Raw genomic sequence first — 15,869 nt, 5'->3', positions numbered from 1 at the left:
TTTGCGTTTTAGTAAATTTAAAACTAAACAAATTTGATGAAAATTTTTACTAATTTTTTGAGTCGAAATTAATTCATAGCATACAAGTGTTTAGGTATATCGACATACATATGTATTTACATTTGAATATGCATTTATTTGTTCCTTTGGCAAACCAAATTTTTTTCAATTTACATTTTATTACAGTTAATAATAATATACATACATTTGTATGTATGCATTTTCTAGATAGTATAAAACTTTAAAATAAATAAAGGAAAGCTTCAAAGAAACGTATTTGCATATACATATGGGACAACTAAGTTCAATTGCATCTTTATTAAATATAGTGTTGCACGCATATGTGTGCACTGAAGCAACATGAACTACCTCACGAGCATCGCCTTACATTTCATGTAAATAACCTAATGATCAAATTCCTGCCTCACAAATGCTAAAACAAATTTCTTTTGAATATTCATGTACATATTTGTATGTGCGTATTGTACACTTGGTGCCCCTTCAAACAAATCAAAAAATTCTGTATACAAAACGATTCATTACCAGGCACACAGGAAGATGGCATATGAGAATATAAATATGTGAATTGAATTCAAGCAAAACAATGCTTATTAATATACACATATGCATGTGCATACAACCGCACACACAGGGCACTCACTTTATTCCTCAAAATGCGTATGTCGTTCAAAGCTAAAATTCTATGCCTAGCGACTACAAAAACAAAATGCAGTCATAATCGCAGGCGTAGCGGCCATCAATCTAGTTGCCATAGCGCTGAATAGTCGCGGCGGCGCCGAACAGTTTCAACTATTGTACTGTACAACAAAAACTCATCATCAAAAAATTCATTGATAAATTCGAGCTCATACTTCTAACAGCAAGTACTTTCATTCATAAAGCGAGCCGCCCATATGTTAATTTTCTCGACAATTCGAAAATAGTCAATATTGGAATATTTCGCGTAGAATTATTTGCCAATATTTGATAAATGTTGAATTTTTGTCAAGTCGAGTGCCCGCGGCATCGTACATATGTATGCATCTATATATGTATGTAAATATGTCTTTCTAAATGCTCGACAGCCGCAGTTGCTGTGCGTCAAGTGTGCGCATGAGCATACAGTAAGTTGCAGAAGAAAACAATGAAGCGTTTTCTATAGAGGATTTTGATTCAGTTCAAGGGATTCAACAAAGTTTTACAGACACCAGACAGACAGACATAACATACGTATATAATTTTGGATGATTTGGAGAAATTCAAATACATAGGTCATATTAAAAAGCTACCTAACATTCTTTGCTTCTAATCACCAACAAATTCTTTATGTAACATAATTCAGCCCCTTACTGTTAAGTTTTGGTGAAAAATATGGCTGTGGTGTACCTCGCGCGCAAAACGAGTACCCCTGAAAATTCCATACGTTCCTGTCATTGAGACTTCTCTATACATTAACGTTCTCTGAACGATGTGGTGGCAAGCCAGGCAAATTAAGTGAATTCAAAAATTCAATTGGATAATTCACTACATCGTCGGGATTAGTGATTGAATCAATTGATTTATAGGTGACAACTTTACCTGGAATTTGAGTCAAAATACTGGCATTGATTTCATTGACATCGACATTTTTGGCAGGTAATATAGCTCTCTCGCTTAGCCAATCTTGATTTCGATAGTTTTGTGCAATATTTGGGAATACGTTTTGCACTAATTGTACTATTGATTCTGTTACGGTACAAAAATTAGTTGGAAGTGTGATCATGCCTGTATTCCTATCAATTGGCTTTCGTCCATTTCCAATTTGCAACAATTGTTCGGAAAATTCAGCAGCTGTTGTATAATTCTGTAACTGCACACGAACATTAGTAGTTAATGTGAGTTTTTGAACATTTCTCCACAGATTAGAAGATTTAAGGCACGCTCTCAATTCATCAGCTGCTGTTGATTTGGGAATAACAGGCAAAGTTTGTCGAAAATCACCGGCATCTAAGAAGAATATTCCTCCTCTTTCACTTGCAACATTGTCTATAATTGTGTCATATGCCTGCCTTTGTTCTGTGTTTAATTTTGGTAGGTTTGTTGTTACAAATGTGTTCAGATCATTTCGATCATATTCTTTTTCACGTCTTAATTCTGCATTGTATGCATCATGCATCGGACGATTTGGTGCGATCATACCTAACTCAGTCTTCGATTTTAATTAATGCCTCATTATATAATTCATCTGTATAATTCAAATTTGGATTTGCAGTAATGCGACGTACTTGATGTAGGATATCTTCTGTCATGTATTCTTGGTAAGTACTCCACAATTCTTTTGGGGTTTGCTGGGAAACATGTAGCAAGAATGATGGCAAATAGTGTTCTTATTTGGTGTGGAGAACTTGTTGCACATGCATGCATAAGAGTTGCATCCCACTGATTATCATGTTCAAGCAAATTCAATTCTTTGCATGCTTGCTGATAAGTAAAACAAAGATGACCATTAACTCGTTTCAAACTTTCGAATGATCTTGGGCCGGGAATATCAACTAAGAGTAAACGTAAAAAGAAACATTCCACTTTACTTGGATGCACAGTGTAAAGTCGTCCGATTGCATCGCCCAAATGAACACCTGGATATCCATCTACAGGTATTCCTCGTTGCTTTGGTACCCAGGACCTTGATGATGCATTCCAAGTATAATATTTAGGAACATTTGAATAAAGCAATGTTCTACTTCTTGCTTCGTTGCTACTAATGTATCTTCCCATTTGGTAATTAGTAATTTCATCATTTCGATTTACAACTCCAAATACTGCCATGCCACTTCCTTTATGGATATATTTGCATATGTATTCGATGGATTTTACGGAGTTACAATATTCAACATTTATATGTGCGTTAAATGTTTTCGATAATAATTTGGAATACGGAACTATCCAACGGTTATCGATCTCCACATCTTGATTATTTATTTTCACAGTGACTGTTTTCCCATTATCTTCTGGTGATCTTCTACGGTACAATGGATATCCATCATTTCCAGTCATTGTTTCAGCAATTAATTGCCTTGGGTAGTTTTTTGAACATTTACCATCAACCATCCATGGAGAATTTTGATTTAACGTATCACACGGTCCATGAATCATGTTTTTGGTTACCGTAGAATGTAATTCTGGACCTTCATTTATATCTGGAATTTCAGCATATATAATATGATCAATTTTATCTGTGGTTAGTTTTTGTTTTAACCAAATCAAAATATGCGCATGAGGCAAGCCTCTTTTTTGCCATTCCACAGAATACATGAAACATGGTACATCTCCGTAAACTTTATGTTTTACAATGAAATCCATTAGAGACTGTAGCTTTCGTCTAAACATTCAGTAATGTCATGCCTATCAGTAGCTGATTGCCCAGTATATAAATGATTCTTAATATCATCCCATTTCGGATTGCATGTGAAAGTTATGAATAAGTCGGGTCGACCATAATTTCTGACATAACACATTGCATCTTGGACGTATTCATGCATATGCCTTGGACTGCCTGTATACGATGAAGGTAATATTACCATTTGAACAATGTTATTAACGTGGGTATCGTTGTTAATTGCATCTCGTAAATGTTTGTATTCGTTAATTTCGGTAATTTTCTTTGGTTGAATCTAATGTAATTCAATCGTTCTGTTTCTATTTTCGCATACATGTCAACAATATACTGATGAAATAAATAACGACATTTTAAAATGTGATTCTCTTGATTTTCTCTTATCATGATTCTGTATGCATAATAATTCATTGCGCTTACAGTTTTATTTGTTTCTTGACCCTTTGCTGGATTTATTTGTTTTATATCAATCGAATAACCATCTTCACCACGACAGAACATAAGAGGATATTGTAATGCATCATATTTTCGACGCGTTTCATTAACACGTTGTAGTGTATCATTTCTTCTTTGCAAAACAATATCTCTTGGTTGAAATTCATCTCCAGATATAACAATTGCAACCTCGTTGCTTGAAGTTGGTTGATTGTATCTTCCACGATGTTCGCCGACAGGCGTTTTATTTGCATCAATTTTAATTTTATGATTATCAGATGACAATTTTTCGATTGTTGTTTTAAAACTTTGCACCAAAACATTGTGTGTGTGTAATAAATCTTGTAACTCTCTCATAATGACTCTGTTTATATTTCTGGAAAATGCACACCGTGCTTCAAGTTCATCATCGTTGTCATTAATGAAATAAATTTGCAAAAATTTTGACTCTTGATCGGGTAGTGGTAGTAATGAACCTATTAAGTGATATGCTGGCCCTTGAATCTGAAAAAAGCCATAATTTGTGTCCATAAAATCTAATGATTCATTAGATGTGTCAGCGAATGTTGTTGAACGTTGAAGTTTATGTATTACCTTGAACGTTGGCATGAAGTTATCGGTTATAATTTTTCCAGCACCAAAAGATGTCATTTGAAAACATGAATTATATGTGGAAATTTTTTCAAGAAAATGTTTGGAATCGGGTGATGTTCCCGATAATAATGTAGCTAATGGTTCGGGCGGATATTGTATGTCTGGTAAACGAACTTTTCCTGCAGCGCAACACATGCCTGGTGTTTCAGTTTTGAATTTCAATGCTTGACAAAATCCGCAAATTTTATCCATACTTCCAATGACAACGTATTTGTGAGATGAATAATCAAGTTGTGGATTATATTGATATGCTGCACCATTCAAATTTACAGAATTCATATTTATTGGCCGACGTGATTGAGAACGTGACCTGGTACGATCTCTTTGTTGACTTAATCTATCAGCATGATTTTCCTCACTTTCATTTTGTCTGTGATTTTGCACATTTCTATTGTGACGTGTATTACGTCCGATGTTAGCATGTCTTCTACCTCTTGGCATTACTTTTACCGAATCAAGGTGGTCTTCTTTATGTCACTCTGAGCTCTTGATTGCTACTTTTCTTGTTTTTAAACTGGAATTCAAATTAACATACTGTTAGCGCCATCTTTTAAAAATATAATTGAACTGTGAGCACGCGTTGAAATGAAAATTACACAGACCAGAAATGGGAAATGATCCATGCAACCGTTTACAATAACATCCACACGCGTAAAAAGAACGCTGCCTCGTGTATACTGTGTGTTGACGAAGAAGTAAAGGAAATTTTAACCTTCTCCACATATGTCTCTTCAATGTGGCAAAGTTTGGTTAAAATCGGTTGAGCCATTCTCCGTATAGTTCATCACAACGCGAAAAACGGCTGAATTTTTATATATGTATAGAGATAAATTAATAATAAAAACCTTAAATCAACGGGGTGGTATTAACAACTTGTCGTCACTAAGTATAAATTCGGTGAGGATGATGAAACAATTGGTTTTATTATAAATTCTTCACGAAAATCAAATTAAAAATCCTCATAGAGAAAATATTCAGGCACACAAGAAGAAGGCATATGCAAATACAAATACGTGAATTTATATTCATATGTGCATATATATGTCCTTATATGCAATGGGTATGTATGTGCATGCGCCACAGCAAAAAATTTAACTATTCCCTAAAACTTCTCAAGAAATCCACGCACATTCATAGGCACAGCATTGTATGTACTCGTACAGTAACCTTCAAATACTCTGATTTCAGAGTAAGTTTCTATCCTTGCAGATATATGCATATGTTTTTGTGCACTTTTTATCAATTGAAGAACTACATACGTAAAGTACTATACTAAATAACTATTTACCTACTATCAGAGAAGATAAAATAATTGTTTCGAAATTTTCTCCTAGTATTGAAATCTCCGACACAGAACTTTTGTATAAGATACTTCTTGCTGCTTTCTACAAGTACCTATATACTCATGCGCGCACCTAACACACAGCAGCTGCGGTTGTCGAGCATTTAGAAGATATATTTACATACATATATTGATGCATACATATGTACGATGCCGCGGGCACTCGACTTGACAAAAATTCAACATTTATCAAATATTGGCAAATAATTCTACGCGAAATATTCCAATATTGACTATTTTCGAATGGTCGAGAAAATTAGCATATGGGCGGCTCGTTTTATGAATGAAAGTACTTTGCTGGTAGAAGTATGAACTCGAATTTATCAATGAATTTGTTTTTGTTGTGCTTTTTAATATTTGAAACTGTTCAGCGCCGTCGCGAGTACATAATCATGGCCGGTACAGCTGCGCCTATGAATGCATTTTGTTCTTGTAGTCGTCAGGCTTAGAATTTTAGCTTTGGACGACATACGCATTTAGAGGAATAAAATGAGTGCCCTGTGTATGTACATGCTTATGTGTATATTACAGTTCAGAATAAAATTATGTACCTATATAGGTTAGAGCATCAAGTGTGCATATTCACATTTATTAGGCAGGACTTCGATAATTCGGGTATTTACTCCCTAATTATTGCATGTAGATATAATAAGGCGATGCGTCGTGAGGTGGTCATGATTGCTGTATTGTATGTACATTTATATGAGGTGTGTTCAAAAAGTATCGCGAATTTTGAATGCTCGCGGGCTACGTATATTCGAATTTCGATTTTTTTGTGGCGATATGTTGATACTTATGTTTCTTACTCATGCCGACGAGTTGGGCCATTTTGAATGTTCAGTTAATTGTTGACAGCTGCTTTGCTTGCACGAGCACTTCAACAACAGACGAAAACATTGATGAAGTGAAGAAAATGGTATTGGCCAATCGTCGAATCACCGTTAGAGAAGTTTCTGCGGACCTGGACATATCGATTGGCTCGTGCCATTCGATTTTTTTCAATGATTTCGGCATGAGACGGGTCTCCGCAAAATTCGTACCAAAACTGCTCAATTTCGACGAAAAGCAGCATCGCGCGAACATTGCTAATGAGATATTGGACTCTGTCCGCGATGACCCAAATTTGCTCCAGAAGGTCATAACTGGTGACGAATCGTGGGTTTATGGTTATGACGTGGAAACCAAAGCTCAATCATGTCAATGAAAGCTGCCGCACGAACCAAGGCCGAAAAAAGCGCGCCAAGTTCGGTCGCATGAAAAAGTTTTGCTTACCTTTTTCTTCTATTACAGGCGCGTTGTGCATCATGAGCTCTTGCCACAGGGTAAAACGGTCAATAAGGAATGCGCAATTTGCGAGAAGCAATCCGCCAGATGTGCCCGGATTTGTGGAAGAACAACAATTGGCTCTTGCATCACGATAACGCACCTGCTCACACATCGACTTTTTGGCCAAAAACAACACACTAATGATGCCACAGCCACCGTATTCCCCAGATCTGGCCCCCTGTGACTTTTTGTTGTTCCTGAAACTGAAGAGGCCCATGAAAGGATGACGCTACGCTACGGTTGACGAGATAAAGCATCCAAGGAGGAGCTGAACAAGAAATGATTTTTTGCAGTGCTTCAAAGATTGGAAAAAACGTTGGCACAAGTGCATAATATCTCATGGGGATTACTTTGAAGGGGCAAAATAGATATTAATGAATAAATAAATCATTTTTGAAAAAAAAAAAATCGCGATACTTTTTGAACACACCTCTTATGTAACACTACGCAATTCAAGATGCAATTCATCTTTTGTACAAATATAAGTAACATAATATATATACTTACATATATTTACATATATTAATATACCAAAACACTTGTACGCTCTATGGATTCTCGTCTAAAATTAGTTTCAACACAAAAAAATTGCAACAATTTTCATCAAATTTGTATAGTTTTAAATTTACAAAAACTCACGCACAAAAATGTGAAGTTGTTTTTCAATGTGTTTTGTTCAAATTCTTCTTTTTAAATCAAAGCAACGAATATTAATGTTACTTTGATTTTAAATTCGGCGTATATAATTCAAATAAGGCGTTTTTCAATAGGTGCGCTTCAACTTTTTTCCGATAGGGAGGGCGAACGACGCAATATATTTTATTTTTCGCTTGTCATTTGTAAACTTCATTAGTATACATTTCATCATGGAACGCTACACACTTGAGCAACGATTGCAGATCGTGCAAATTTTTTATGAAAATAATCGTTCTGTTGCTGCTACTTTAAGAGCATGATTTTCCAAAAAATCATCTTCAGTGATGAAGCTCACTTTTGGCTCAATGGCTTTGTCAACAAGCAAAATATGCGTTACTGGACAGAAAGCAATCCACACGTGATTCATGAGGCAGCGTTGCATCCCGAAAAAATCACTGTTTGGTGCGGTTTACATGCCGGCGGGGTAATTGGCCCATATTTTTTCGTTGACGAGAACGATCGCCACGTTACTGTGAATGGAAATCGATTCCGCGACATTTTTGGCCGCAATTGAATGGTGTGGACATAGACGACATGTGGTTTCAACAGGACGGGGCCACAAGCCACACAGCACACGCTACAATTGATTTGTTGAAGAGTAAGTTCGATGAGCGCATTATTTCCAGAAATGGACCGGTCGAATGGCCGCCGCGCTCGTGTGATTTGACGCCTCTAGACTATTTTCTTTGGGGTTATGTGAAGTCATTGGTCTACAGTAACAAGCCAGCGACGATTTGTGAGCTCAGAGCCAATATTGAACGCGAAATTGCTGGAATTTCGGCCGATTTATGCAAAAGAGTGGTCGAAAATTGGGTTCAACGATTGGACTTCGTAAAACGTGCACGCGGTGGTCATGCAAAAGAAATCGAATTTCATACTTAAATGTATATGTTCAAACTCGATAATAAAAAAAAAATTAGTTAAAAAAGTCAAACCGTTGAAAAAGTTGAAGCGCTCTTACTGAAAAACGCTTTATATGTATCTTTGACTCTCAATTTGCCTTTCTACAGAAGCCAAGAACTGTGCAGGGCCAATATACTAAAGAGAGAATTAACTGTAATCAGTTATGTTGAAAATCTCACCACACCACGGCGGCGGTTAGACTTCATTTTTGGCAATTCACACTATTTGTAGCCTTGAAACTTCTCTATGCATTAACGGTCTCTGCATACAGGGTCTGGCACTCGAAATGTAACCAATTAAAAAGGCTATAAGTTTAGTTTGGAAAATTACTTTTATTCAATTCAAAGAAAAAAAAAATGTGTGAAAATAATACAAAATTAAGCAATGAATCAATTTACTTTTGGCCCACTCGCGCACAATGGCTTTTTTCAGCGCCTCGAGTCTGGTGAATCTTTATGTTCGAACCTTGCTCTCCAAAATGGGCCAAAGAGGTTAATCCATCGGATTCGCGTCTGGTGAATTTCAAAGGCGTTGTGTGGTTGTTATGAAGTTCGGAACGTTGTTTTTTAGACATTCTTTGTTCACTCGAGCTTTGTGAGACGGTGCCGAGTCCTGTTGAAGCATCCATGGTCTGCCACCGAAATGTTTGTCTGCCATCGGCTTCAAAGCAACCTCCAGAATACTTTCCCGATAATATTTTGCATTTACCTTGACGGCAAACTCGATGAAAACGAGCCCAAACAATTACTTGTGGCGGGTGCTACCTCCTGGTGGTCAATCGATGACTGAAATACTCGTATGAACGATCGGTCAAATAAACCCTATCGTTTTGGGAATAAAGGAATTGCTCAATTTGAAAAATTTTCTCGTTAGGAATCGGAATGTTCGGAAAGTGACCGCTGTCGGTCAAGCGAAGCAACTCCTTCGCTCTCTCAAGTCTTACTTGTTGCTGCTTTGGTGTGAGATCATGCGCCTTTTGGATCTTGTAGGGCTTGACTTTGAGATCATTTTTGAGTATGCGGCAAATGCTATGGTCAGATATTTTCAGTTCTTTCGTCATTTGATTGTCACTTCGTCGGGGATTTCGGTCAAGTCGCTTCTTCACTTTTCCAGCGAAATATAATGCAATCACACTATTACGTTTAAAATCCAGGCATGAGCTGCGCGAGCGGTCTGAAGTTGGTTACATTCGAGTGCCGAAGTACGTATACCTAAAGAAGTCTTACCGTTTTTTCAACGTGGGAAAATAAAAAGACACATCAACCACCAGCCAGCAGCTATCTATAATCAACCACCAGTATATGGTTAACACATTGACTGCCAAGGCACTTTCAGCAAATAAGATGCTCTGGGGCCACAGCATTTTTTTTTAAATCTCATCAGAGACGTCAAAATTGGAATTTAGGGTAGTGCTGGTAATATTTTCTGCTTAGAAACAGGCAGTTTTTAACTAATTAGTATGTCACACAAATATGTTCGACGTGGCGCCTACCGACTTTTTTTAACTCAGGGCCATGGTGGACATACATATATGCACGACAAAAATATTGGCTAAACATAAAAATACATCGTCGTCATACAAGCTCTACTTCGTTTTGCAAAAACAAAACAATTGGGAGTATGTTGTTTTTGCAAACAAACATCAAACAACGTTATATGCAAACAGAAACAAGTCAAAGCTTATTACATGCTCAGTAAACAAGAAGACTTGATCGCGTTATAGGTATTGGTTGATAATATTTGTGTTACGGAATGTCGAAAAGAAAATTTTTTATCAGATACTGAGTTAGAAAAAAGTACTTGCAATTCCAGAAAGTGAAGAAGATGAAGATTATAGCTCTGGTGACTCTGTAAAGGATCCTATGTATAATCCTACTGCATACTCTTCGGAAAGTGAAGAAGATGAGGAAGTCATAAATAATATAGAAGAAGTTCTTGAAAGCCTAGCACTAGAAGCGAAGAAAGCGATGAAGAACAAGAAAATCGGGTCGCAGGTGAACCCCAAATTATAAATGCTGTCTGGTCTGAATACGAAACATAAAACATTTACTTTTTCGGGAAAATCAGGCCTAAAAGTAGATGTCCCACAAAGTGTTACCCCATTTGATGTATTTCGTTTGTTTATTGACGATGAAATAATCAACCTCATCGTATTAGAAACAAATCGATACGCTGAGCAACAACTGATTGCAAAAGAATTGAAACGCGAAAGTCGAATAAAAAAATTGGACTCCAACTAATAGCGATGAAATGAAAGAGTTCTTGGGACTTGTATTATGGATGGGTCTTGTTCAATGTGGTAGTATTCCATCATACTGGTCTACAAGTGAAATTTATAAGAACAATGTAGCGCCCAAGGTAAAGCCGCGGAACCGTTTTGAGTTAATACTAGCAAATATACACTTCGCCAACAATGAAACCATTCCAAAAGGGGATAGGACTGGAAAAGTTCAACCACTTATAGATATGTTGCAAAAAAAATACCAAGAAACTTTATACCCAGCTGAGGATTTTGTAATTGATGAGACTCTTGTGCGTTGGAGGGGTCGCTTAGTATTTCGACAGTATATTCCAAACAAAGCCCATAAGTATGGCATAAAATTATTCAAGCTATGTTCTACAGAAGGATATACATGGGCAAGTAAGATTTACTCAGGAAAGTCAGAGATTTACGCAAGAAATCTTGGCATGGGACGATCAGCTTGCGAAGAACTTTCGCAGGACTTACTAAATCAAGGTAGAACACTGTTCGTTGACAATTTCTATACAAGCTATGAGTTGGCACTTTCCTTTTTACGACAAAATACACACGTTGTGGGTACACTAAAAGCAAACAAAAAATATATGCTTGATGCCAAATTGGAAAAAGGTCAGGTAATTCATAGAGAAGAGCAAAATGGAATTGTGGTACTGAAATGGCGCGATGCTCGTGATGTACGGATTCTGTCAACAAAACACAGTCCAAGAATGGTAGAAGAAGCTCAAGATAATGGCGAACAAGCATTAGCTTCTGACCTTGACCAACCATCAACCGGTAGCACCTCTGGCTCAAAACGTCGCTTGGCGAAGAAGAATAAGAAAAAGCCAATAGCCATACTTGCTTACAACAAAGGAAAAGCAGGGATTGATTTATCAGACCAGAACTGTTCTTATGCTACTGCTTTGAGGAAGGGCGTGAAGTGGTACCGCAAATTGGGTACAGAATATCTGCATGGACTATCAGTAGTAAATGCTTTTGTAGTGTACAAGAAAGCTACGAAAAAAAATAATGCACAAATACGATGGTTTAGACAACAAATTACTTCATCACTTCTAAATTTGCAGAAGCCAGAAAAACATATGAAGCCAAACTCAGGCAATATTCATATTTTAAAAATAAAACTAAGTGCAAGTAATACAAAATTACGTCGAACATGTACTTTATGTTATTCCAGAATAAAACAAATGGAAGGAAGGGATTGTCCCCAAGAGCCATTCATGTGTTTAGAATGTTTTGGGAATCACCACAAACAAGTTTAATGGGTTCATTTGTATAACTAGAGTAGAATGGGGTAAGATAGGTCATTTTTTTTTTGGAGAGCTCTTGCTACGGTGTTTTTGCATTGATTTTGAAAAATAAACAAGATTTTGAAAGGTTATTTATCTGCTAACATTTTGGTTATACTGACTTATGTTTGGCTAAATATTTTTTGGAAGCTGCATTCAATAAGACAAAGGTACTTTTTTTCGATATTTTCAAAATCGGGGGGCACGATAGGTCACTATATGTGAGAGGAAAAGAACAATGTACATGGCTTGGAAATTAACGTTTTAACTTTTATTTATAGAGTATGAACACTGCACATGTTATAAAAGTTAGGAATTTTTCTTTAATTCATCACGCGAGCACGTAATGTTTCGAACGGAATTTTAAATTGTTTAGAGGCTGATCGAACACTAGCGCCATCTCGGACTGCCGCGATTGCGTTTTTTACATCCTCTTCATTTCGTTTCGGCGTTTTTCGCACATAATTACGCACCATTTTGCTGCAAAAACAATTAAAATTTATTTTATTCAATTAAAAGTAGTGACCTAATATATAATGCCCCCAGACGGCTGACCTATAGTGCCCCCAAGCACATGTTTTATGTTATTGTCGATATTTTTTTTTTAAACAATAATATCAAAAAACTAACACATTATTCGTGTTCAGCATTATTTTCTACGTAAAATAAAACTCACCTGACAAATATTTACATACATTAAATGCACTGCACCGTAGAATAAAAAAAATGCTATGTCGGAGAAAAGCTCACAAAAAACTAAACGACGCCAGAACTAGGATAACTAATGAATGGTGACGGCCGAAATGACAGTCGCAAACGATGTTCCCCACCACGTATTCAATTCACATAAGACGAGTGACCTCTGCAAAAACAGTGCGACGAAAACCCCACCTACCTATTGTGCCCCCATACCTATCTTACCCCATTCTACTCTACTTTGTAAAAATAATATGTAAAAAATTTTTTGTTACTGCAATAAAATGAATTTAATTTTTTTTTCAAAACCAATTTTTTCCAATTGTTTTTTGAGCTGCGCCGAAGCCACTATACCAGAAATTTCATGGGAAGCCATATATTTTATTATTGCAATAAAATCACATTTATCGTCAATCGTTGCTGTGTGACATGGCGAGAGAGAATAATAGTCGTGTCGGACATATGTGTCCGACGTGGCGTAAACCGCATAGTACAGTGTCACACATATATGGCCGACGTGGCAGTAAATGTGTTAATACTACATCTTTACCGAAATATTATATAATAAATTATCCTATTTTGATTACTGTGTTAGCAACCACAATATAAAAAAATGCTTTTTCCTTTTATTTTATTTTAAAGGCTTGTACAGCCAATAACGATTCTAAACTCCAGACCCTCTAGAATAGAAGAGTTTCTTTTCCTAGAAGCGATCACAAACAAACAAATAATAATTTTTTTTGTGTGAAAAGTATATACAATTTGTAGAAAATAAAAGGTGTAAAAAATAAAAGTCAAAAGGCTAACAGTGACCTGACAGTTGACTTAATAACACTATTAATCGCTAACGCTAATATAGGCCTTAGGCAGAAAGTAGACAGGTTAAGGTCTCAAGTCGAGGTAGAAAATCGTAGAGTAACAAGCTTTGATATTTTTTTTATTTTGTTTTTATTATTATTATTTACATTGTAACTAGTTCATAAATTATAAACTAACGAACAATTTGTATTTAATTTTGTGCAATACAACTCAATTTAAAAATACTCTGCACTAGACTTGCAAGGAAAAGGGCTACTGCGTGAGTTAGTGCGGTTTTTTTCGTTTCAGCTTTTCTTTGCATTTACCGGGGTCAATTAGGGCTGAGGCTTCGCTATTTTCATGGTGGCGTAGTCTTTCCATATGAGACTTAGCGTTGATGTTGTTGGAAGTGGCAATCGATTCGATGCCAAGGTCGCGCTCGATATCGGTGTTGCGGACGTACCAAGGTGCATTAACAGCGCATCGTAGTACCTTATTTTGGAATCTTTGTATGGATTTTATGTTGGTTGAGCTTGAGCAGCCCCATAGCTGGATCCCATAGGTCCAAATTGGTTTAAGCACCTGCTTATATAAAAGAATTTTATCGTGTAGGGATAAGGCTGATTGGTTGCCCATACGCCAATACATATTTCTAAATCTGATATCTAACTCCTCTGTTTTCTTTTTAACGTGAGCATTCCATCTAAGCTTGGTATCTAGTGTCACACCTAAGTATTTGGCGATGTTGTGATACGGGATTTGCACGCCGTTTATATGTAGTGGCAGATATTTGCTTTTCTTCTGTGTGAAGTCTAAATGAACCGATTTTGTTTCGTTTGGTTTTATGCGCCATTTAATGGTTCACTCGGAGATTTTATTTAAATAAAGGTTTTTGATTGAGCCAGTCCGTGTTTCTCCTACCGGTAAGATGGCTGGGTCGGCTCCAAAAGTTGCTGTGGAGCAATTGATGTCATTAGGTAAATCAAATGTAAAAATAATAATATATAAAGAATGGGCCCCAGCACGCTGCCCTGTGTGACGCCAGCTTTAATTTCCTTAAGTTCGGAATATGTGTATTCGTATTTTCAATTCAATTCAATTCAATTTATTTGATTTGTTTAGTACATAGTAAGACAAAGTCTTGTGGTAGTACATCTTCTTATAATTCTAGAATACGAGGATAGTATACATAAAAATGCTACTTAAATTTTAAACTATTTTAACTATTAAACTTATAGACTAAAACTTAGAATACTTAGAGAGAAAAAGAGAAAGATTGTGGAAATGGGAGAAGGGAAGGGGAATTAAAGGTTAGAAGTAGTTAGAAACTGCAGTTTTAAAACACCTTGCTTGTTTTATAAGCTCTACAATAAAGAATATGGTATAGAATTCCATAGTTTTATTGCACTAACAAAGAACATGCGTTCTGATTCCAAGTAAGTGTAGCTCGGAACAATCAGATTCAATGTTCGGGTGCACTGGCATTGTTTAATGTTTTTATACAGGTACAATGGTTTTTGTGTGTATATTAATTTATGCAGGAACAAAAGAGAGCGTATTTTGAGATACGAGTCTAGGTTATAATCGAGAATCTGTTTTGAGTAGATAGATATATAGTATGGTCATATTTCCTTTTTCCAAACACGAAACGTGCTGCATTATTTAAAGCGATTTGCAATTTACGTTTCGAATTATTATTAAGCCTGCAATCTACTAATTCAGCGTATGATACATAAGGAATAATGAGTGATCTAGCAAGTTTTAATTTAGTTTGCCCTGGCAGTAAGTAGGCAGTACAATATAGCTTTCTAAGAATATTTGAAACCCTGTTTACAACAAAGTTTACATGGTTAACGCATGAATTTATTCTGAAACCCAGGTTAGTTACTATGTCATCAAAGTTAATATTTACTTCATTAAGTAATATTGGCGGCAAAGAGCTAAGGTCATACTTTGAATGAGAAATAGCAATCGCCTTCGTCTTTGACTCATTTAATTTCAAGTTGTTAGATTTGGACCAGTTAGAAAAACGAGTGAAGTCTTCATTAAGCCTTGCTTTCAAATCCTCAATAAGACTTATTGGCCTTGACAGGTAGATCT

At 36.3% G+C, this 15,869-nt stretch overlaps 1 protein-coding gene across 1 annotated transcript in view; it reads right to left on the bottom strand.

The window, feature by feature from the left end:
- The window catches only part of LOC128869999 (putative nuclease HARBI1), a 70,668-nt gene extending 58,660 nt beyond the window's left edge, over positions 1-12,008 (bottom strand). The window contains exon 1 of the mRNA XM_054112594.1: positions 11,868-12,008. The gene's annotated coding sequence lies outside the window, so the exon portion shown is untranslated. The remainder of the gene's footprint in view (positions 1-11,867) is intronic.
- Positions 12,009-15,869: the final 3,861 nt, after the last annotated feature.

Source organism: Anastrepha ludens, chromosome X (genome assembly GCF_028408465.1).
Source record: "Anastrepha ludens isolate Willacy chromosome X, idAnaLude1.1, whole genome shotgun sequence".
NCBI lineage: Eukaryota > Metazoa > Arthropoda > Insecta > Diptera > Tephritidae > Anastrepha > Anastrepha ludens.
The sequence above is the reverse complement of the archived record's forward strand: the minus strand, read 5'-3'. Positions and strand labels throughout refer to the sequence as shown.